General features: G+C 38.5%; 2 long non-coding RNA genes across 2 annotated transcripts in view; one reads left to right on the top strand and one right to left on the bottom strand.

Annotated features, from left to right (window-relative positions):
* LOC137632637 (uncharacterized) overlaps positions 1 to 11,141 on the top strand; it is a 40,439-nt gene extending 29,298 nt beyond the window's left edge. The window contains exon 3 of the long non-coding RNA XR_011042068.1: positions 11,034 to 11,141. This is a non-coding gene — a long non-coding RNA (uncharacterized lncRNA). The remainder of the gene's footprint in view (positions 1 to 11,033) is intronic.
* A 284-nt stretch (positions 11,142 to 11,425) lies between these two features.
* LOC137632502 (uncharacterized) overlaps positions 11,426 to 25,880 on the bottom strand; it is a 34,584-nt gene continuing 20,129 nt past the window's right edge. Inside the window, exons 2-4 of the long non-coding RNA XR_011042049.1 lie at positions 25,504 to 25,677; positions 12,341 to 12,443; positions 11,426 to 11,702 (exon numbers count right to left, since the gene is read on the bottom strand). This is a non-coding gene — a long non-coding RNA (uncharacterized lncRNA). The remainder of the gene's footprint in view (positions 11,703 to 12,340; positions 12,444 to 25,503; positions 25,678 to 25,880) is intronic.

The following is a 25,880-nucleotide window of genomic DNA, read 5'->3' as shown; positions in this document are numbered from 1 at the left end:
ACTTTGACCTCTCTTTTTAGGAACCTTATTTATAGCATTAGGGGCTTTTTGGCCTCGATTTCGAGGGGCATTACTTTTACCATTAGACTCTTTGATCTCTCTTTTTAGGTGCCTTATTTATAGCATTAGTGGTTTTTTGACCTCGATTTTGATGTGCATTACTTTTAGTATTAGAGGTTCTTTGACCTCTCTTTTTAGGTGCCTTATGTATAGCATTAAGGGCTCTTTGACCTCTATTTTTAGGTGCCTTATTTATAGCATTAGGGGCTTTTTGACCTCGATTTTGAGGTGCATTACTTCTAGCATTAGAGGCTCTCTGACCTCTAATGCTCTTTGACCTCTATTTTTAGGTGCCTTATTTATAGCATTAGAGGCTCTTTGACCTCTATTTTTAGGAGCCTTATATATAGCATTACGGGTTTTTTTTGCCTCAATTTTGAGGTTCATTACTTGTAGCTTTAGAAGCTCTTTTACCTTTATTTTTAGGTGCCCTATTTATAGCATTGGGGCCATTTTTACCTCCATTTTCATGTGCCTTATTTCTAGCATTAAGGTTTTATAACCTTTTTTCAGGTACCTTATTTCTAGCATTAAGGTTTTTTAACCTTTTTTCAGGTACCTTATTTCTAGCATTAAGGTTTTTCAACCTTTTTTTTAGGTACCTTATTTCTAGTATTAAGGGGTATTTTACTTCTATTTTGATGTGCCTTATTTCTCGTATTAGGGGTGTTTTTTTACCTCTATTTCAAGGTAACTTATCTCTACCATTAAAGGCTATTTTACGTCTTCATTTAAAGGCTCTTTGTTGCTGTTCTCTTCTGTCTGTTCTAGTTTTTCAAGTTCTTCAGTTTTTCGGTTTCCTTTGATATTTCATCTTCTAGTTTCGTTAGTTCGTCAATTTCCTTCGAGATTTCATCGTATTCTTTCCTAGTTCGTCAGTTTCCTTCTAGATTTCAAGAGATTTTTCGGTGCCGTGTGTCCTCAATTCGTCAGATCCCTCAGAGAAATCGATGGCATCCATGTCTTTGTCCATCAGGGCGATGGGTAAAGACATGAATGCAATAAATTTCCTCCGCATGCGTCATCAGGCTAAAGTAAACGACGAGCAACACAATATATTTACCAATACGATCTGGATATGTCCTTTCTTGAATGTCGAATTTTGGGACTACCCTGTTGAAGAACCACACGTCGCTCGCCGTTCAGTTGAACCATTCTGTCTCCGTCTTTATTTCCTTAGTTCCAACAGTCTCCAATTATAAGACATCATTGCAAAAGCCCAAGCAAAGGATCATTCAAGGTGCGTACATTATGTTCTTAAAAGCTCGACAACTTCTGCAGCAGTCACCAAAACCAGCTGCAGATGAAGGTGTTCCGAAGAGCCTCCTGTTGATCCTGTAGCTGTAATACACAATTCTCGCTGTCAGCTCCCTGTTCCAAATATAACCATAAACAATGTTTACTGCGTTGCATGCTTAGTTTGAAAAAAAAACAGATCGGGTCTTCAGAAGTCATTTGAAGCTCGTGGCGAAGCCGTTCAGAAATGCTACGGGAAGATTCTGTTCTGGACTCATTCAGAAATCCATGATAAGTCTACGGCTATGTCTTCTCAAGCCTTTTGAAGATCCGGGGAAATTTTCTTCAGGCGCCGTTCAGGGAGCTCCAGGAAGAATCTGTTCTGGAGTCATTCAGAACTCCATGCTAAGTCTATGGTTATTTCTTCTGAAGGCATTTTGAGATAAGGGAAAGTTTTCCTCCGAAGCCGTTCAGAGATTCTGTTAAAGGGTCATCCAGAACTCCATGCTAAGTCTACGGCTATGTCTTCTGAAGCCTTTTGAAGATCCCGGAAAATTGGCTTCGGGTGCCTTTCAGGAAGCTCCAGGAAGAATCTGTTCTGGAGTCATTCAGAACTCCATGCTAAGTCTACAGTGGTTTCTTCTGAAGGCATTTGGAAATCCTGGAAAGTTTTCTTCGAAGCCGCTCAGAGATTCTATTCTAGGGGCATTCAGAACTCCATACTAAGTCTATGGCCATTTCTTCTGAAGCCATTCAGAGATCTGTGAAAACTTTCTTCCGACGCCGTTTAGGACTCGCGAAAAAAACACTTTCTTTCGTTTCAATAAACTCTAGTAACTCCTCCTCCTCCTCATCATCATCATCAAATAATAATAATAATAATAATAATAATAATAATAATAATAATAATAATAATAATAATAAACTACATGATTTGATTTGTGGATTTGAGTCTGAACGTTCTGAAGTCGTTCAACGCTTGGATTTGCAATTTGAAGGAAAAGTTAAGAGACTGAATTGGAAGATGAAAAGATAATTAATACTGTAATTTATTACTTTCATTATTATGTTACACCTGAAGCGCGCTGTGTGATCAAACTCGGGCGAAGGGTAATTGACGTTTTCAGCAAACCGCATTGAAATAACCGAAGGCTTAGACTTATTTCTTCAGGTTTGAGATTTAAAACTACCCATTTTCGGTACGAATCGATATCAGAGCCGTTCGAAACACAGAAAATACGTCTCGGAAAAACAAATTTCACGAGTACTTTTCTGAAGAATTCATTTTAGATAATCAATAATGATGTAAAATTCACAGGATTTTTCCAATGGATTTATTACTTTCTAGATTTTTTCCGAAGGCAATGGATGTTACTATGTGTGTTATGTTTCTACCAATGGTTTATATATTCACACACGCGCGCGCGCGCGCACACACACAAACCACACACATATCAGCCGTGACTGGTTCACTAAAGAACAAAGACCCCACACATGCCAGTTTGTAAGTACGTCTTCTCTTCCTTCCCCTGCTTCTTTTCCAATTTCTAGGGACACATTCTACAATTCTTAATGTCCATCTATTGTCTGTCATTCTCATTATATGTCCTGCCCAATTCCATGTCCATTCCTTTTCCTTACATGTTAAAATATCTCCTACTTTAGTTAGCTCTCGTATCCATGTTGTTCTATTTATGGCTCTTATTATCATCGTCATTCTTTCCATATGTCTTTTAATTTATAATCAACTTATGTTGTAAGGCCTTTAGTAAGGCTCCAAGTTTCTGTTGCTCAAGTTAATACTGTTAGGACCATCTGATTAAATACTTTCCTTTTTAGAAAAAAAGACATATATATATATATATATATATATATATATATATATATATATATATATATATATATATATATATATATATATATATATATATATAATGCTAAGTTACATCCCTAGATGGAAAAGCAGGATGTTATAAGCCCAGGGGCTCCAACAGGGAAAATAGCTTAGTGAGGAAAGGAAAATAGGAAAAATAAAATATTTTAAAAAGAGCAACAATATTAAAATATCACTTTATAAACTATAGAAACTTTAACAAAACAAGAGGAAGAGAAATAAGATGTAAGATAAAACATGTATGTATTTTTACTTGTTTACTTGTTTTGGGTTTAAATCCAACCCTCCACTGAAGTCGAGTGAACTATTTCTTGGGCAGGTCCATATCAATCATCTAACGAAACATTTTCATTATAACTTATACAATTCTTTGATTATAGCATCTACCAAATCATATGATCTTGTCAAAAGTAATGTCTTTAGTTTCTTCTTAAATTCAATTGCTCCCCTTAGGTCCCTCATTTCAGTTGGCAGTTTATTATGATGTCTAGGCGCACAGTAGCTGAAAGCCCTTTCACCAAATTTACTATTTGTTCTTGGTTCAGATAGTCTTTTGTCACTCATGTGTCTTATGGTAACATTTGTTTCTAGTTCTATTTTTTTCAGGCATTCTTTAAGATATTTTGGTTCAGTATCTTAAACGTTAGTAAGAGTAACTTGTATTCGATTCTCGCCTTTACCAGCAGCCAGTGTAATTTAATTAGTGCAGGGGTAACTATCCCTATTGTGTAGTCCTTTTATTAATCTAGCGGCTCTGTTTTGTACTCTTTGAATTTTCTTCAGCTGATAATTTGGTAAACCATAGAACAGTGAGTTGCAGTAATCAATTCTTGAAAATGTGGTGATTAATGAGTATGGCCATAGATTTTTCATTTAAGTATTTACTAATAAATGCTATGTTTCTAATATGATAGTTACAATTTCTTACCATATTGTTTATATGTTCATTCATTGTCAGTCTCTCATCCATGGTTACTCCAAGATTTCAAACAGATTTCTTTAGGTCAATGATCGATTGACTTATTTCAATTCTTTGGAAGCATTCGATTCTTTTTATATCTCTTTCATTTCCAAAAATAATACATTCACTTTTATCTTCATTGATCTTGAGCTTTTTTGTTAACCCCAACACTTCCCTCTTAGTTATTTCTTTCCTCGGGGACTATATGAAACACAGACTGTCTACCTTCATCTTATTATCTTCTGACAAAATCTATTACCTTCAGGTTTTCAAAGACCAATAGTCCATACTGGAATTTTTGCCAGCCCCCTGACACGAAGGTTTAGTTACGTTGTTTCCAAGTCATTGCAATACACAGTACTGAACTCTTATAATGTATACCAGAATACATACTGTAAATACAATTTTACTTAACCTGATGGTAAATAACATTTTGTTGGACTTTTGATTACATCGAAAGTTGGTCATTTTGGGAATTAACTTAAGTACATCGATCACTAAATTTATTGATTACTTAGCATTGAGGTTTTATTTGCACTAGTTGTAAGGTTATTCGGAGAGTTTTGACAATTTTGGGGGGTTGAAAATTTTTCTCTTAATTTCTTACCAATTTTCATAGTTTTTATGATATTAGTTACCTTAAGGAAAATTTTGAAATAAACTTTATGGTTTAATGGTACAGACTTGTATTAGTTTCCATTCAGTATTTTAAATAGTTTACCGTATCGTCCATAGGAAAATTAAGATATCAACAGGTCTTGATTTTAGTTTTCTGTAGTCTAAAAAGTTTACAGTTTCCATAGGAAAACTAAAATATCAACTAAGTTTTTAACATTTTAATGCAGTTTTAATTGAACATTCAGTAAAGTCACGGAAACTACAAAATCATTAAATCTGTACAATGTTTTATTGGTAGTGTTCGGATATATACTATTTAGATTGTTAAAATGTTAATGAAAAAAAAAAAAGAATATCCTCGCTGCCCAACGTGAATATAGAAAAATATTCAAAAGAAAACCTTTATGAAAATTGTACTAAATGTAACACTATATAGAATACATTTATTTGGCTACAGTGTTTGAGTGAATTAACACTATATAGAATACATTTATTTGCCTACAGTGTTTGAGTGAATTAACACTATATAGAATACATTTATTTGCCTACAGTGTTTGAGTGAATTAACACTATATAGAATACATTTATTTGGCTACAGTGTTTGAGTGAATAAATTTCATATTTCAAAAGCTTCACAAATCTTGATATAATTATGTATAATTAGTAGTGCACCCAGGAGAGGTTAACACTAAGTCCAAATGGTTACTGGCAAGTTCCACACAGGATACCTCTATGTTGCTTGCGCCTCGTGTCCTGTCTTTGCTTGAACTGACCTCTTCTCCAGAACTACGTTCTGACGAAACCTCTACACGCCCACTGTTTGCCGGGCCTGAAAACTAGTCCAAGCTAGAATTTCTGCCGGCTACCTGTCACAAAGATATAATTGGCCATTTTAAATTTGTCAGAGTTATTCTGTATACCCACACCAAAATACTAGATGACTAGGAACAGAGTTTATGCATACATTTTACTCTACAAAATTGCATATATAGTTTGACTTTTATACATGGAAATTGAAATTTTCAAAAATAGCGCTCTCTCTCTCTCTCTCTCTCTCTCTCTCTCTCTCTCTCTCTCTCTCTCTCTCTCTCTCTCTCTCTCTCTCTCTCTCTACTACTACTACTACTACTACTACTACTACTACTACTACTACTACTACTACTACTACTACTACTACTACTACTACTACTACTACACAGTTCAATAGTTTCTTGGTTTTGATTCTTTGTTGACATGGAAACGTTTGCTGTACCCAAAATAGTAATAATTAGTGTCAATGTAGTTTTCCTGAATATTCTTATATCTATATCTGGTTTAATAATTTATCTTTCAGTTGGTTTCCTTCTATTATTAAGGTAGATTTTTTGTATAAATTATATTTCTTGTATAGTTACTTGTATCAAATATAATGACATTGTAAGTTTGTTAAATACGAATAACAGCTATTACGGAGACAATCTGTTAGAAAAGGGCTCTTATATATAGATACAATTAATATACACACACATACACTTCTATAATAAACCCATAGGAACCTCAATCTACTTTCTCCTGATATTTATATAAATATTGGCTAAGAAATTACCTACAGAAATTTACACCCTATCAGTTGCCATTGAAGTAAGTCGTATTAACACGAACCCGCTAATACGTTGTTATTGGGCAATTTAGTTCAGAATTTTGTCGACTACAAATATTTTTTTTATCTCTCTATCTCTCTCTCTCTCTCTCTCTCTCTCTCTCTCTCTCTCTCTCTGGTTATATTATGTAGCTAAACTGTCGGCTAAACATATTCAGCGCCACTGCTGACGTAAGCAGCTAATTTGGTACCCAATTATTAGTAGATATTACCATGTAACGAGCTAAACTGAAATACAACACTAGGGAGAGCGATCGTTTCCTGTTCAGAAAGAAATATATACCCGCAAAACTGGATTACTTCGGTGAGCTAATAAGCTATATAATTTGTAAAATTAATCTCTCTCTCTCTCTCTCTCTCTCTCTCTCTCTCTCTCTCTCTCTCTCTCTCTCTCTCTCTCTCTCTCGGATTCCTGTCTTACTCCTCAATTTTGCATCGTGATATTTATCAAGTTGGCCACTTGTCACTGATACTCGTTGCTGCTTACGCCTACCATACTCCTACATTGCTTCAATTTCAACGCCTATAATTATTACGAGATATTTGTTATTTCAAAGAGAACGCGTATTCAATTTAAGGCACACCTGCCTTCAAAGCTTTTCGGTTTTCAGCCCTCTTACAATGCAGGGATTTTCCATGCAAGGTTAATCCAGTCAACTATATTCGTTGGGTGTCCCAGCACTTCCGTTCTGTGAATGAAATTCCAGACATGTCCGAATCCCGGTTACTGTAATAAAAACACTATCGTAATGCCACTATTTTTAGTTAGTAATTATCTGCAAGTTTTGTTCCTCTTTGTTGGGATTCAAAATAATTGTTTACTTAATTTTATTTTATTAGAATGGACATTTTGTATTAACAGTTCTCCATGTCAGTCAATCATGATTACCAAGGTTTGTTGTAAGGCTAATTAATTCCGTTGATCATGAGGAAAGGATCAGTATTATTAATTTTGGGGGCAGCGTCATACATATTGATTATGAAGGCAGCGACGTTAATGTTGATTTTGAGGGTAGGGTTATATAAATGTTGATTGTGAAGGCAGGGTCATTCATGTTCCTTGTGAAGGCAAAGTTATTAATGTTGATTTTGAGGGTAGGGTTATATTAATGTTGACTGTGGTCATCCATGTTGCTTTTGAAGGCAAAGTCATTAATATTGATTTTGAGGGTAGGGTTATATTAATGTTGATTTTGAGGGTAGGGTTATTAATGATAATTATGAAGGCAGTGTCATTCATGTTTATTTTGAGGGTAGGGTTATATTAATGTTGATTTTGAGGATAGGGTTATTAATGATGATTATGAAGGCAGTGTCATTCATGTTTATTTTGAAGGTATGGTCATTCATGTTGCTTGTGAAGGCAAAGTCATTAATATTGATTTTGAGGGTAGGGTTATTAATGATGATTATGAAGGCAGTGTCATTCATGTTTATTTTGAGGGTAGGGTTATATTAATGTTGATTTTGAGGATAGGGTTATTAATGATGATTATGAAGGCAGTGTCATTCATGTTTATTTTGAAGGTATGGTCATTCATGTTGCTTGTGAAGGCAGTGTTATTAATGTTGATTTTGAAGGTAGGGTTATATTAATGTAGATTTTGAGGGTAGGGTTATATTAATGTTGATTATGAAGGCAGTGTCATTAATGTTGATTGAAAAGGCAGAGTCATTAATGTTGATTTTGCGGGAAGGGTTATATTGATATTGATTGTGAAGGCAAGGTCATTCATGTTGCTTGTGAAGGCAAAGTTATTAATGTTGATTTTGAGGGTAGGGTTATATTAATGTTGATTTTGAGGGTAGGGTTATTAATGATGATTATGAAGGCAGTGTCATTCATGTTTATTTTGAAGGTATGGTCATTCATGTTGCTTGTGAAGGCAAAGTTATTAATGTTGATTTTGAGGGTAGGGTTATATTAATGTTGATTTTGAGGGTAGGGTTATATTAATGTTGATTGTGAAGGCAGGGTCATTAATGTCGACTATGAAGTCAGGATCATTCATGTTGATTGAAAAGGCAGAGTCATTAATGTTGATTTTGAGAGTTGGGTTATATTAATGTTGATTTTACGGGAAGGGTTATATTGATTGTGAAGGCAAGGTCATACATGCTGACTGTAAAAACTGGCATTAATGTTAATTGTGAAGGCAAAGTCATTAATGTTGATTCTAAAGGTAGTGTTATATTAATGTTGATTTTGAAGGAAAGGTTATATTAATGTTAATTTTGAGGGTAGGGTTATATTAATGTTGATTATGAAGGCAGTGTCATTAATGTTGATTTTGAGGGTAGGGTTATATTAATGTTTATTTTGCAGGAAGGGTTATATTGATATTGATTGTGAAGGCAAGGTCATTAATGTTGATTTTGAAGGTAGGGTTATATTAATGTTGATTCTAAAGGTAGGGTTTTATATTAAAGTTGATTTTGAGGGTAGGGTTATATTAATGTTAATTTTGAGGGTAGAGTTATATTAATGTTAATTTTTAGGGTAGGGTTATATTAATGTTGATTATGAAGGCAAAATCATTAGTAGTGTTCATTTTGAGGGTATGGTCATTCATGTTGCTTGTGAAGGCAAAGTCATTAATGTTGATTTTGAGGGTAGGGTTATATTTCTGTTAATTTTGAGGGTAGGGTTATATTAATGTTAATTTTGAGGGTAGGGTTATATTAATGTTAATTTTGAGGGTAGGGTTATATTAATGTTAATTTTGAGGGTAGGGTTATATTAATGTTAATTTTGAAGGTAGGGTTATAATAATGTTGATCATGAAGGCAAAGTCATTAACGTTGATTTTGAGGGTAGGGTTATAATAATGATGATTATGAAGGCAGTGTCATTCGTGTTTATTTTGAGGGTATGATCATTCGTGTTGCTTGTGAAGGCAAGGTCATACATGCTGACTGTAAAAGCTGGCATTAATGTTGATTGTGAAGGCAGGGTCATTCATGGTGATTATGAAGGCAGGGACATACATGTTGTCATTAATGTAGATATTGAGGGTAGGGTTATTAATTTTTTCTATTTTTAGGGAAGGGTTATATATTAATGTTGATTGTGAAGGTAGGGTCATTCATGTTGATTGTGAAGGCAGGGTCATTCATGTTGATTGTGAAGGCAAAGTAATTAAATTTGATTTTGAGGGTAGCGTTATATTAATGTTGATTAGAGGGTTGGGTAATATGATTTTGAAGTCGAGGGCAGGGCCATTTATGATTTTGTGGGTAGGGTCTTAACTTAATAATAAGAATAGGGAAGTGGGGAATATGGGGAAAGGAAGAGTACCCCTGGATACAATCCAGTTTATAGCTCAGACAGGTACTCGGGATGGGAAAGATTAAGGAAATAGGGAGAAAGATAAGTACAGGAGAAGAATAAAAGAGAGGGGCAGACCCTCTTGCGAAATTAGGGAATTGGTATAGGGTCATTATAGCTTATGGTTTGACGTTGCATTTCGAGTTTTATGAATGGCGAGTTCTTATGTGAATTTGTTTTCGCCTCTGTCAATGCATGGCCCTTTTCTATTAGTGCCCCCTTTTTTTTTCTTTGAGGTCACAACTTATATGTTCATCTTCCATGGATTCAAAAAGTTTTAGATGATTAAGATATGTGGTAGTTAAGATATGTGGTAGTTAAGATATGTGGTAGTATGTCCCTCTTCTCCCATGGATTCAAAAAGTTTTAGATGATTAAGATATGTGGTAGTTAAGATATGTGGTAGTTAAGATATGTGGTAGTATGTCCCTCTTCTCCCATGGATTCAAAAAGTTTTAGATGATTAAGATATGTGGTAGTTAAGATATGTGGTAGTTAAGATATGTGGTAGTATGTCCCTCTTCTCCCATGGATTCAAAAAGTTTTAGATGATTAAGATATGTGGTAGTTAAGATATGTGGTAGTTAAGATATGTGGTAGTTAAGATATGTGGTAGTTAAGATATTAAGATATGTGGTAGTTAAGATATGTGGTAGTTAAGATATGTGGTAGTATGTCCCTCTTCTAAGTTCATAATTAAATTTTTTCTAGTATTTCCCTCTTCTAAGTTCATAATTATTTTTTTTCTACTAAAAGTTAGAAATAATTGTTTAACTCCAAGCTGTCGGAATTTGCCATACTGGTCCCGGTTTATTTCCTCTGAGTTAGTGTTATAAATGTTTTAGTTTTTATTTCATACACAAAATATATAAAATGAAAAAACTTTGATTGGTTTAATAATAATAAATAATAATAATACACCAAAGTGCAAATGAGTGACATCGACGGAGTCATTGAGGGTGTCGATGGTTGATGTTTTTTTCATTTCTTTTTCATTTTGTGGCTACATATTATTTAGCTGCTCTTCTTATTTTGGAAGAATTAATTTTATTTAGCTGCTCTTCTTATTTTGGAAGAATTAATTTAACTTTTTACAAATCATTTAGCTGCTCTTCTTATTTTGGAAGAATTAATTCAACTTTTTACAAATCATGACTTTTGTATCATGTCTTTAGAATACTAATGTAAGACTTTAGTAGATGTTTTACATTAGTATTCTAAAGACATGATACAAATGTGTAAGACTTTTGTATCATGTCTTTAGAATACTAATGTAAAACGTCTATATTATTTACAGGAAAGAGGTTTGATAGCAGCGTGGCCCTGTCATGTGAGGCAGAGATAGAAGAGTGGCATCAAGAGGAGCGCCGAACCCTTCTATATAAATCGATCCACAGCCGGTAATCCAGGGCTAATATAACGCAGTTTCTGGACGCTTCAGTGTAACAAAGAAAATAATTGTATTTTTAGTTTTTTTTTTTTTTTTTTTTTTTTTTCTTTTGCCAATTTTTTTTCTTTTTTTGCCAGAGTTGCGGCATTGTGATATTTGGTTGTCGTTCATTGTAATTTATAAATATAATTTATAAATAAATTAAATATAAATAAATTAAAAATAATTGAAATTTTACAGTGTTTCATTTTCAAGGCCTAGGCCAAGAAAGGTTTTCAATGATAATAAATATTTGGCTTCCAATATGGTTTATTAGATAAAAACAGATGCAGCATGTAGAAAAATTGGTGTTTATGAGTACAATATGAATGGTGGAAAATAGTAAAGTTTGGCCTCTTGAGTTGCCATTAGCTATTTTGATTTTGAATTTTTAATGATAGGTTTGCAGACCTTTACTACCAGAGACCGGTTGGGTGGCCAGGGTCCGCTCGTTTTGTTCAGTACAGCGAATTCTTCCAAGACCGTCCGGACGAATCAGTGGACTAGCCTCCCACATTTCTACACCTCCCTCCACGTCTGCAAATATATTATTGGTACGATAGATTACAGTATCATATACAGTACTCGTCATGAACATTTCATTAGATATAAGTGGATCTGGGGGACTCAGACAGTGCTTTTAATATACTTTCACACATGTAAAGCAAAATCTGTGAGTAATGATGACATCCTCATAGATGTTTTATCCTTATCTTATGCCATATCCAGAGAAATTTTCATATACCTTCTTACAAATAAAGCAAAATATATTGAATGATAGGGACACTACATAAGGTATGGAAGAGAGCATTTATGAGGCAGGCAGAGACAAGGGAAAACATTTCACGGGGCTGCAGAGGTAATCTTTGATAAAAAAGAAACATTAAAATATAGAATAAGAGAAGAAATATACAGTAAATGAAAAAATTATAGGAGGGAGATAGTACCATCAAAACTTTATGGAAGAAAAGGGAACAAAAAATGAATATATAGAGACCAATGCTCGAACTTGAGTATGGGGTCAGATTTATATGGATACTAGGCAATAAAAATGGGACAATCACAGTGAAATTTAAACAACTTTAAATTTAGTTCGCTTTAGAAGGTACATTCTAAAAATCATCCTTCCACGTTCTCACAAAATAACTTGAAAATTATTTAATCAAGAGACTTACTTTGAGCTACTGAAGAATGCAATAGCAGTAACTTTGAAACCTATGGTCTAAACATGGGTAGCCTACTTAATCCACATAGGACCACGAGGAACTTTCAGTTCATCTGAAAAAGTAAATAAATCAGAATTTTTATTTTTAGCTAATACTACATGTAGACATTCTATATTATTATCACAAGTCGAGGTACAATCATGGTTGGAAACCTTGAATGCCACAAGCAAATGGGCTCCAACTGGGAAAGTAATCCAGTGAGGAAAGGCAATAAACAAATAAATTAATTATATAGAAGTATTGAATAAAACATACAAAATATTTTAAGATCAGTAACAAGTTTAAAATATATAAGCCACTTCTGAAGTATAGAATGAGACTTAGGTCAACCTGTACAACTAAATAGAATTCATAAGTTTGAAGTCAAGTTCCACAGATTCTACCACCAGATTAGGAAGATCACTTCACAATGTAATACCAAGTAATATCATGCCTCATGATGGAAAAGGCATGACTTAAAATTAACTGCATGTCTAGTACTACGTACAGGATGGTAGAGTCTGGCAAGATGTGAATGCAATGAAAGAAGTTAATTATGAAAAATCTTATGCAACATGCACAAAGAACTAACTGAGCAACGGGGGGAGAGATTAATATCCAGATCAGGAATATATAATTTGATAGACAGCAAGTTCCTATCAAACAATTTGAGATGACAATCTCTAGTCGAAGACCAGACAGAAGACTAGAAACAAGGTAGAACGAAAGTATTATAATACCAAATTTCAAGTACTTTGTATATTTCCTACCTATACAACGTCGAGTCTTTTAATTAGGTGATTGATTCAAGCACAGGTGGAATTCTGTCATGGAGGCGGTGAAGCCCAGCCCATTAATTTGGCTGTTACAGTGAATAATCACTTTGATTGCATCTGACACGTTTGAACGAGATGGCGTGAAGTTAAAAGACGCAGCTTTATATAGTTAGGAAAAAAATCAAATTACTTTGAAAATTTGGGGTTTGTTCCTACATAAATACAACCCTACGTCCCTTAATTATGAGACTATTCCTTAGGTGAGAGAGAGTTGCTATTACCAAACTAACTGACTAAAATACCAGGATTATTGATCCCAGACCTGATAAGGTCCAGAAAATAACATTATAGACACCTTGCAAACTAGGGTCGAAAGAACAGTCAGGTTTACGGACCAGGCAATCAAGGCTGCTGCAAAAGAAAATCTCTCTTCTTAGACTAGTGAGTCTATCAATTACAGCATAAACAAATTGATGGATTTGCCAGTACATACACATCTTTCTCAGCGTAAGAAGGATGGTGCGATGAACACTTCTATTTAACCGAAATAGAAAAACTGCTAGCTTAAGGTATGCTTACCCATATCTACGTCTGTCCAGCAATATCGCATTCCAATAGTTATTTTCCCAAAGGAGGGGAAGAAGAGAGCAAAAGGAGCCAGACACCAACTGTGAACCTAGAATTATTTTACACCAATTGCTAAACGGCAATCACAGGCCGAACAAAAACATTCCTAATGACTTGTGAGTGCATTCCTGCAAATGATATGCAGTGAACCTGTTCTGACACTTCCATACTTCAGCGAGAATAACACCAATTCGTCTGATCTCAAAGCCACGCACCTAACTTGTTCTGGTGCTATGGGGATCTAGGGCGTAACATCCTGTGAATTGTCTCCTGTAGCCAAAAGAAGATTGCATTTTTGTTGAACCTTTTTTACTCTGCCAGTGTTTATAAACAGGCTCTGCAACTTGGGTCTGACAGCCTGGGTCTTTTTCATGTAGCACCTTAGTGAAGAGAGTGTAAAAGATGAAAACGTGGAAACCAGGATCGATGGATTTTTTCTATGGAGTCAGGAACTAAAGATAAAAAGACTTGCCTCCTGTCTTCAGAATGAGAATATGAATATGAGGGGCCATGTAATTAGCCTACCCACTCCATTGAACCCAGGGAAATCAGAAACACCGTTTTCTGGGTAAAGAGCTCTCTTCAAAAACTGTAAGACCTTTGTTTGTATTTCAAGCTGAAGGTCGAATTTCACATGGAGGACAGGTCTGTTCTATACTCCTGTCAAATACAGATAATTCCCATGAGGAAATATCCACTTCTCTCAATCTCAATACCTGGCTAAAGGTTAAATGATACCCTTTTACCACTGAGACTAAGAGGCGTCTTTCATTTCTTATATAAGCTATAGAATCTGCCACTAGTGGAATAGAGACTCCACGAGAAGAAATATTTTTTCGGCAGCACCAACCACAGAAGATGGCCCATTTCGCTAATACAAATCAGTTGATGATATCCTGATGCATTCAGACATGTCTCATGCGGTCTCACTCAATTTGCCTCTCTTAGAACAGGTGCTGGATAACCTCCACCTGTAAAGCGATAAGGATTCCACTTAAGTTGTGGAACCTCTGCAGATGGGACTGACGGAGAAGGTTGTGCTAGTGGGTAACCTCTCTTGGAACCTTCATTAGTAGATGCAGACAGTCTTGGCACCCTTCTGCTTAACGCTATTTCAAATATTAGTCGAATTTAGATCTGTGGATGAAAATACTTTATTTGCCACCCTTTGGAGAAGTTAAAGAGAAGAAGAGCATAGACATGGAAGACAAGGGGAGAGAAAAAATAGAAGTATCAGGATATTAATTTTCCTGTTTTTTTTCAGAGTCCCCTTTGCATTTGCAAGAGCCCGTGGTTTTGGTCCTAAAGGACACTTAAGAATATCTCTCATATCCAATTTCCTGTTTTGTGCAATCAAGAGAATTTATCCATAGAGCCGATTGTCTTCCTTTAAATCTACTTCTATATTTTTACTAGTTTTGACAAGTGTACCTTTCATCAAAGAGCTAAATGTTTGCCAATTAATCTTCTTGACAGGGTCATGGAAACCACAATCCGCCTCTAGATTTCCTATAAAGGTCTTGAAAGCCTCTTTTCCCATATCAAAAGCACTTGAAAGATCCTTGCTTATCAAGGTGAAAAGGGTTCGTCCATCACATCACTTTTTTTCTCCTTGGATTCTGGATGACCAAGGCCACCTTGACCGCATGATGAGACTAAGAATCTAAGTTGCTTCATTGTTTCTGCCCTGTGTTCAGACGTTACATAAAACCACGTAAGTACACTTTTTTTATAAGCTGAATCCCTTGGTTTCTCCTGGTGTCTATGCCCTTATTTATCGTTTCCTCCAATGTCTAGTCTACTGCAATTCTGCCAAATGGGCTTGATGACCCAATTTGCACTGAAAATCCACCTTTGAGGAAATGTGAATGAAGCTCAGGATATTTCTCTTTGGATTGAGACATTTCTGGTAAATAGATTGAGAGGTTAGTAAGTTTTATCCACTGCAAAACACCAAGGAATCATTTCCTGAATGCTTTCTAAATGCATACTCCAATTTCCTTCTCGATCTACTCTTAAGAGTCCAAGTAGTATCTCTACCATGTTAACCTACATCATCCAAAATGAAGCAAAGTTCCCGTTTTCATTCCGCAGACTCTCCAAGTAACTTTTCCACAATTCACGATTCTTTGACAAGAATTATTACCCAGACAAGATTTCAAGGAGGCAGCACAAATGCTGTCATGCTCATCGCAATCTGTAGTTTCATCTAAATGAGATAAGTTTCATCTAAATGAGATAATTCAGAAGTGCAACTACTTTCAAGCAATTCAGTAAATTTATGGAGTCTAAAACTTTATTGTATTGCTCACCCTCTAGAACTCTCTCAATTGACTCATAAGCTTTCACACCAGATTCCACTGCTAGGCCTCTTGGTACTGCATCTTGAAATAGTTTCCCTATTACTGACAGCATGTTGCCCATCATCAACATGGAGTTATTATGATAAAACAAAGTTTTATGAATACTTACCTGGCAGTTATATATATATGGCTTAAGTCTCTGACTTTCGGCAGAATTTTTAAAAAATCGCGGTAACCGCCTTGTGGTGGTTGTGCGGTTAGGTGGTTAACAAACCCTTACCGGGTGGTACTAGGAATCATTCCCGTTTTCTGTTCTTCAGTTCATCTATTCCCGACCTGTCTCCTGAGGGGAGGTGGGTGGGCCTTAGAATATATATATAACTGGCAGGTAAGTATTCATAAAACTTTGTTTTATCATAAAAATTCTGTTTTATCATAAAAACTCCATTCTTATGAATAGAACTTATCTGGCAGTTATATATATATATATATATATATATATATATATATATATATATATATATATATATATATATATATATATATATATATATATATATAGCTGATTCACACACTTGGAGGAGGGTGATAGACAGTAAGCATTGTTGGGGAAACAACCAAAAAAGTTGTAGGATAAAAAACACCTTGATTCCTTACCTGCTAAGGTAGCTGACTTCAAAGGTTCCTGCCTTTTGAGTCGCCTTCCCTTAGGGGTGTCAGCCAGGATGTGACCTGCAATGCTGAAAACACTCAATCGAGTCTGTCAATGGGGTGAGACCAACAATCTGACTAGACTTCAGGACTACCTATTACCCATATATTAAAAACTGCAACCTTACAAAACCAACCACCTAACCTTGCAAAGTAGATATCCATTATCTATCTAGACTGAGGTGTCTATACACAAGTCGACGTTCTCAGACAACCATTAAAAACACCAACCCACACACAGGCATACAAAAACTAAGGTTGAGGGGAGGTAGTAACTATTTTGCCTAATACAGAAGCCGTAGCTACGTATGGGCCCAAGGTATAGCATTTCTCATAATCCACTCTCACCTCTCTGAGGTAATGAGAGGCGAACACAGAGTTGCTCCTCCAGAACGTTGCATCCATAATTTGTCTGACCGACATGTTCTTGCGATAAGCAAGCAAGGTCGCAATGGCTCTCACTTCGTGAGCCTGCACTTTTAAAAGGCCAAAGTGTTCTTCCTCACATAAAAGATGCGCTTCTCTTATAACTTCCCTCAGGTAAAAAGACAAAGCGTTCTTAGAAAGGGGCTTCTGAGGATCTTTCACCGAACACCACAAGGAGCTAGAAGAGCCTCGCACATTTTTAGTGTGAGACAAGTAGGCTTTGAGGGCTCGGACTGGACAGAGGAGCCTCTCTTGCTCTTGACCCACTAGGTTAATCAGGTTAGGAACCTCAAAGGTCCTTGGCCAGGGCTTTGAAGGGTTCTCGTTCTTGGCGAGGAAATCTATTCTTAAGGCAAAAACTGCCCCATTCAGATTGAAGCCTACCTGCTTTTCAATGGCATGGACCTCATTGACCCTTTTAGCTGTTGCTAAGGCCAATAGGAAGAGGGTTTTCTTCGTAACCTCCCTAAGAGAAGCTTGTGAGATGGGCTCAAATCTCTTGGTGCACAGAAATTTAAGAACCACATCAAGATTACAAGAAGGGGGCTTTAATTGGACGTTTGGTTGTCTCAAAAGACTTTACGAGGTCATGCAAGTCCTTATCGTGAGACAAGTCCAAGACTCTATGCAGACAGACTGTAGCAAGCATGCTTTTGTATCCTTTGATTGTGGACACTGCCAGCTTAGCGTCCTGCCTGAGGTACAACAAGAAATCAGCAATCTGGCTCACAGAGGTAGTGGATGAGGAAACCTTGTGCTTCCTACACCAAGCTCTAAAAGTCTACCACTTGGACTGGTAGACTCTCTCTGAAGAAGCCCTCCTCGCTCTGGCGATAGCTTTCACAGCTTGCGCCGAAAATCCTCTTGCTCTGACAAGCTTCTCGATAGTCTGAAGGCAGTCAGTTTGAGAGCGAGGGGTTTTGATGATACCTCTCGAAGTGGGGTTGTCTGAGCAGGTTTGGACTTGCAGGAAGGCTTCTTGAAAGTCCATCAACATGTCCACCACTTCCGTAAACCATTCTCTCGTTGGCCAGAATCGATCTACCAGGATCATTCGTCCCGAATCGAGGAGGGCGAATTTCCTGACAACCAGATTGATGCTCTTGAACGGGGGAAAGGCATATGTGTCCATCCCCGTCCAATCCATCAATAAGGCGTCCACTGTTATCGCCTCCTTGTCCGGAACCAGGGAGCAATAGTTGGGGATCCTCTTGCTCAAGATGGAGGCGAAAAGATCTATTAGGGGTCTCCCCCACAGCCTCCAGAGAGACTGACAGACCTGTTGGTTGAGGGTCCACTCTGTGGGAAGAACCTGCCCTTTCCTGCTGAGCATGTCCGCCCTCACATTCCTCTGTCCCTGTACAAACCTCGTCAGCAGATCTACATTGTTCTCCTTCGCCCAAAGAAGGAGCTCCCTTGCTGTTTCGAACAGAGACAGAGAGTGAGTCCCCCCTTGTTTCCTGATGTACGCAAGAGCTGTGGTGTTGTCTGAGTTGATCTCTACAATCTTCCCAGACACCTAATCTTTGAAGGCCTTTAGCCCTAGAAAAATGGCCATCAGCTCCTTGTTGATGTGCCATTCCAACTGACTTCCTTCCCAAGACCCTGAGACCTCCTTGCTTCCTGTGTTGCCCCCCAACCTGACTCTGACGCGTCTGAAAACAACACTAGGTCTGGGTTCTTCTTGTACAAGGAGATCCCTTCCCCCAACAAGGCTGGATCCAGCCACCACTTCAGAAGATCCTTGACTTCTGCTGGAATGGGGAAGGAAAAGGAGTCTTCCTGCGTCTTTCTGCTCCACATTCACGAAAGAAAGTGCTGTAGAGGCCTTAGATGGAGTCTCCCCAGTGAGACAAACTGTTCGAGGGAGGAGAGAGTTCCCAGCAAACTCATCCAGTCCTTCGCTGAGCACCTCTTCTTGTCCAGGAAACTTCGGACCTTTTCGAGACACTTGGTCAGTCTTTCCTGTGATGGAGAAGCCCGAAAAAGAACTGAATTCAGAACTATCCCCAAATAGAGAATAGTCTAATTCGGCTTGATCTGAGACTTCTCCCAGTTGATAACCAGGACTAGATCTTGAGCCATCTTAAAAGTCTTTCGTAAATCCTCCAGACATTTCTCCTTCGATCGTGAACGAATCAGCCAATCGTCCTGATAAAAAGATAAGTTTATCCCCTCTTGGTGCAGCCAGCCTGACACATTCGGCATTATCCTGGTGAAGACTTGAGGAGCCGTGCCAAGACCGAAGCAAAGCGCTCTGAATTGGAAGCACTTGCCCTGCATTACAAATCTCAGGTACTTCCTTGGAGTCGGATGGATGGGGACGTGAAAATACGCGTCCTGCAAATCGAGACACACCATCCAGTCCCCTGGACGTACTGATACCAGCACAGACTGAGTCGTCTCCATGGAGAACTTCGTCTTCTCCATGAAGACGTTCAGAGAGCTGACATCCAGGACGGGTCTCCATCCACCCGAGTTCTTGGGCACTAGAAACAGGCGATTGTAAAAGCCTGGGGAGGATAGATCCCGAACCGGTTCTACCGCTCCCTTGTCCAGCATTTGGTCGACTAGATCTAGGAGGGCCTTCTGTTTCCCCGGATCTGTATACTGGGTTACTAAGGGCAGCGGAGTATCTGCGAGAGGAGGTTTCTTCAGAAAGGGGATCTTGTATCCTTCCTTGATGACTGAGAGGGACCAGGTGTCCGCCCCTCTTCTCTTCCAAGACTGCCAAAAACCTGACAGTCTTGCACCTACTGTCTGGATGAGATGTACTTCATTTTCTGGAGCGAGCTCTGAACGAACCCCTATTCGATCTTGCTCCTGACTCTTGCCTTCTTCCTCTAAAATCTGGTCTTGAAGTAGTCCTGCCTTGAAAGGGCTGCTGGAATTTCTTTTCCTCCCGCTTCGAAGTAGAGGGAGTGGCTGCCAAGGGCTTACGAGCCGAACGCGATAACAGGTCTTGGGTGGCTTTTTGGGCCACAGAAAGTGAAATGTCTCTCACAAGGGCCTCAAGAAAAAGATGTTGCGACCGGGGGGGCGTAAAGAAGCTCAGACTTCTGCGCAACGGTTACAGATCTTGAAGTAAAAGAGCAAAGCAGGGCCTTCTTCTTCAGGATTCCTGCTGAAAACAGCGAAGCCAATTCATTAGCCCCATCTCTGAGGGCCTTGTCCATACAGGACATAATATTGGTTAGGTCCCGAGTTCCTTCCATCTGGTCAGTCTTCCTGGCCAGAGTCCCTAGCAACCAGTCTAAAAAACTAAAAACCTCAAAGGCTCTAAAAATGCCTTTGACGAGGTGATCCAGCTCCGACATCGACCACATGACCTTGGCCGAGTTGAGAGCAAGCCTTCTAGCCGAGTCCACTAAGCCAGAGAAGTCACCCTTGGAGGAGGCAGGAACTCCCAGACCCAGAGGTTCCCCAGTCTCATACCACATGCCAGCCTTCGAAGCAAGACGAACTGGTGGAAACGAGAGGGAAGTCTTAACTGCTTGTCTCCGTTCCCTCATCCAGTCATCAATCTTCACAAGAGCCTTCTTTGCAGAAATCAACAGCTTCATCTTGATGAAGGCCGACTGTTTCTTGGTTTTTTTTCTGCTGAATTGGGATTGAGGAGATCGTGGAGCAGCAGGTTGGAATTCCTCTCCATAAAGTTCAAGGAGGGAGAGAGAGAGAACTTTGTAATCTCTGGCAGCGTCAGCAGGTTTATCTTCGTCATCAGAGACCTCCTCGAGAACCTGATCCACCTCTGCAACATCCTTCATATGAGAAGAAGGCTCCTTAGAATCTGACAACGGCAAATCGAAGGATTCGTCCTGCAAAAGAGGGCTGCTTGCGTCCTGGCACCGAGAGTAGGTGTCGTCCTGGCGCCGAGAGTAGGTGTCGTCCTGGCGCCGAGAGTAGGTGTCATCCTGGCGCCGGGAAGAGGTATCGTCCTGGCGCTGAGGGCTAGAAGAGTCCTTGGTGCGGTAGGAGGAAAAGTCCCAAAGGTGAGAGGGGAAGGTGTCCATATGCCGAGAGCTTCTAACGTCCTGGTAACGAGAGGCAGTATCGTCCTGAGGAAGCAGGCTGGTATCGTCCTGGCGCCAAGAGCGAGAGGCAGAGTTGTCCTAGCGTCGAGAACAAGAGGCGGTATCGTCCTGGCGTCGAGAACGGGAGGCAGTATCATCCTGGCGACGAGAGGAAGTTTCATCCTGAGTAAGCATGTCGTTATTGTCCTGGCGTCGAGAGAGAGAGGAGGTATCGTCCTGGCGCCGTCAAGCAGTAGAAGAAGCAGAATGGTGTCGTGTCTTCGAAGAAGAGTACAAGGGTTCCTTATGAGAGTAACTCAGATCCCTCTTAGAAGCCAACTTCTTGATAGGCAAAGAGTCGTCTTCACATCTATCGGACTGGGCGTGAGGGCGGCTAAACGCTTGAACTAATGAAAAAAGTTGTTCCTGCATGACAGACATAAAAGACTTAGCAACTTCTGCTGGGTCTTGCGGTCCCGAAGGAGAGGGCTGACGAATAACACTCGTGGAAGGAGAAGAATCTTCGGCTGCTTTATCCCGACTTGCGGACCTAGACTTAGTCCTTTTCACAGGCACGGAGTCTAAATCGTCTTCCGATGGACAAGGTTCATAGCTACTAGAACCAGGAGAGTGAGAACGAGACAGTTCATCACGGTTCCACCTCCTCTTCGTAGGTCTTGAAGCCTCAAACTTCCATTTGCGTCTGGGAGAGGGATTCGGAGAAGAAACTAACACATCCGACACGCCTTTTCCGTGGTGGTCAAGAGCAGCCTGGGAATTGGCAACAGGACTGTCCGAGGCGACGGCTGACCAAGGGTACGTACCTCTCACCCCCTTTCGGTTGTCGACATACCTTCTCCCTTGGTCCTCAGAGCTTGGTAGAGGTCTAGACCTAGGGTAATGACAGGTTTGGTCAGTCGCCACCTCCACTGCACTTTCACAAGCACTAATATCACTATCACTTTTCTTACCTTTAAAGGCGCAAGAGGCTCTTTAATGGCCTTCAACTCGGCAGCCATCCTAGCGTACCGAGGGTCATCCGCAGATACAGATCCTGTAGAAGGGGCAGGAGTTACTAACTCAAGGGAAGGATCAACTTCCAATGAGGAATTAATTACAAGCTCAAAGGATAAATCAGCACTATGCTCGTCTTCCTTCCCACTAACAGACTTGGATTTAGACCTAGAAGCTCTCCTAACTCTATCAAGCTCTAGTTTACGCACATAGCGCTTCATAATCAACCAATCCTTTTCATTCAATATCTTACATTCCCCGCACCTGTTATTAAGGGCACATTCAAAACCCCTACAACTCAAACACACGGTGTGAGGGTCTACCGCCATTTTCGGCAACCTCACCTTACATTCCTCATTCGCACAAACATGGAATTGAATTTTATCACTCAATGATAAACAGCAAAAACGCAAAGAAATAACAAAAACACGATTGCCAAATCCCCAAATCAGTGTACTTCACCAAATAGCAGACTGGTACAGCAATACAGGGAAAGCGAAGAAAAACTCTTAATGACGGACCGTGTTGTCGATCCGACCGGCAGAGATGAACTGAAGAACAGAAAACGGGAATGATTCCTAGTAACACCCGGTAAGGGTTGCTAACCACCTAACTGCACAACCACCACAAGGCGGTTGCTGCGATTTTTGAAAAATTGTGCCGAAAGTCAGAGACTTAAGCCATATATATGTAACTGCCAGGTAAGTTCTATTTATGAAATTGATACTTTCAAATCTCTGTTGTTGCTGTTAGACACCTTCATTTGTATAGAGTGCCTGATCTGTAACTACGGCAATATCGTCTAGGCAAAGTCTCTTTTGAATACAGACAAACTGGAAGAGAAGTTCTAGCACAGTTTACAATCCTGTCTCTGGCGCCTTGATAGTACCCAATGTTATCTGCCTTAACCATCAAATCAGATCAGATTCAGGTTGAGGCTTCGCTTTTGCAAAAGCGCCTTTGTGTCTTTTAGTTTTGTGTGTTCCTTATTTTCACTAGTTTTTCTCTCTTCGTCCACATTTGTTGTAGTACACTTTTCTTATTTTCAATATTTTCTTTGCACTGTTTGTGCACTCAATTGCTTTTATTCTTATATCACTAAACTGTGGGAAATATAGCATGAAGTGGTTAGCATTTTCTTCTACATCACAAAATACAGAGTTTATATTTCCATCTTGGTGTCTCTTTTTTTATATTCGAGCCCAATGTGTTTGTCCTTGCTCTGAATAATAAAATTGACGAAAATGTGTTGTCATATACTTCCTCCTCCTTGATTTCACTTTTCCAGTTTTTATACAGGATTAGTCTCTCCTTGCATTCCATTTCACTCTTCCATTTGTTTGTGTCCCATTCTCTTGCTCTCTCCTTTATGTCCTCTTTCATACATCTCTTGACTTCTCTCATCGCCATCCCCCATTCTTCAGCATACTTTCTCACATGCATCCACCACTTCCTCTCTTTTTCTTCCATATCATTGACTACTACTGTTAGTATGTCCTTCTTTCCCTTACAAATGCTATTAAGGTACATCAGCTTTCCATCCATTACCCTTTTTTTTTCATAGCAAATGCTCCTACATCCCCTCTCAAGGCTACAATTGCTGTATACTTTACACCCCCTAATATCCTTCTATACACTCCATTCTCTATTCTCTTCAACTTTTCTATTTCAGTTTCCGTTACATCAATTCTGGTTTTGATATTGAAACCAGTCCATGAGTTTACAAATTATTTGATTTGCTGTATCATGGAGACGTGCCAGTAACCACAGATAGTTTTTCTGCTTTGCTCTATCTATTTCAAGTAGCAGGCTTGCTAAAATCAATGGTGAAGGACCAGCCCTTTTGGCAGAGATGTATACTGGAAGGAGATGCTCATGCACATTCAATGTTCTCCTTATTGCTTTTCTGTGGACAGTTGACTTTCTCTATAGTGCACACGTTTGTGTTTGAGGTTGGACAATAATTTCATTAACACGATTCAATCTGCCTGTACCACTCTGTATCTTCCTGCCAATCAATATCAAATGCAATGATAGTAGGAATGTGTGGATGTGTCCATGATGGAAGTACTGGTTGGTTTTCATCTGCATTTTGCATCTTCTCCATACATAGGCCAGTATCAATCTAAAATAGTTCAGGGTATGAACATCCATGTTCAAGACGATTCAATGTCTTAATGACTTCGACATTGCCAGTTAAAGCTTTAATGGCCTAGGCCTAAGGCCAGATAATATGCCTAAGGGTAAGAAACCGTGCATTTATAACATCCATGATTATCTCCTGACCAACTGAGAATGACAGCTGGGGAGTTTTTTTTTTTTTTTTTTTTTTTTTTTTTTTTTACAGAGCCGTCTGGCTGTTGTCCACTTAAGACCACACTCAAGAACTGGACAAGGCAATCTGAAAATTTTGCGTAAGTTTTAGTCAGCTCTTGCAGATGAGGTGGCCAGGTTTGTTCCTTTATACTTTGTATAATCTTATCTTTAAGACTAAAGCCACATGAAGAGTCAACAACTCACATTCTTCACTCTTGAGTATATGTCAAGTTTCTCTTTTGCACTTTAATATTCCCGAGAAATAGTATCTTTAGAAAGGTTATATGATGCAACAAACTTTGTTACTACCTGCTGAGAAATAGTGCAAATTTTCTCCAAATAATTTTTCAATGTTTCTGCGAATATGCTTCTTTGTGGGTGGTCGAATATCTTCAATTCCTTTGTCCTTTATTGCAGATTCAACCAATGAAGTAAGGCTTATCAAGGCCATAATCCGAGGGTTTGAAAACAAATTAATTCTAATGTTTGAAAACAAATTAATTCTAATGAACAAGTACAAATGTTGTAGTGCTGAGGCTTCTTTGATTATAGTCATCTTCCAGAAAATGGAAATCATTAGATGAGCTAGCTCTTATTTTTATTTATTTGTTTTTTTTTTCTTTTTGTAACATGACACATGGTAACAGGTCTCGGCTACCATACTATCTCATGAAGTTATTGCAAGATTATTATCATCATTATCAATAGCCAAGCTACAACCCTAGTTGGAAAAGCAAGATGCTATAAGCCCAAGGGCTCCAATAGGGAAAAATAGCCCAGTGAAGAAAGGAAATAAGGAAATAAATAAATGATGAGAATAGATTAACAATAAAACATTCTAAAAGCAGTAACAACGTCAAAACTACCTTTCTTGGTAGAAACATTTCTAAGTCTCACAACTGCACGAAGGTCTACTGCTTAAATTAAAGATTCTCGTGTTGACGTACCTTTCACAAACTTGTTGCTAGATTCACAGCAGATAGATTTTCGTTCACATACTCGAGTTGTTTCTGTAACTCCTTGGCGTAAACAATATGATTGTTCTAAGCATGCCACTAGGGATGATTTTGTGCGTTTGACTGGGACAGGGGAATCGTCCATAATAGCATCAGCAGTTCAACCTGTACAGAAGTAAAGGGACTATAATTATACCTAAAATTTCTTGTTCAATGACAAAAATGCAAACATTAGTCAAATTGAAAAACAAGCAGGGAAAAAATTATATTTTCATAATAAAATAAATTTTTCAACATACTTACCCGCTGGTTATATAAAAATAGCTTTAGTCTCTGACGTTCGGCAGAAATTCAAAACTCGCGGTAAT

Source organism: Palaemon carinicauda, chromosome 41, assembly GCF_036898095.1.
Source record: "Palaemon carinicauda isolate YSFRI2023 chromosome 41, ASM3689809v2, whole genome shotgun sequence".
Taxonomy (NCBI): Eukaryota; Metazoa; Arthropoda; class Malacostraca; order Decapoda; family Palaemonidae; genus Palaemon; species Palaemon carinicauda.
This window is presented reverse-complemented; position numbering and strand designations above follow the sequence as displayed.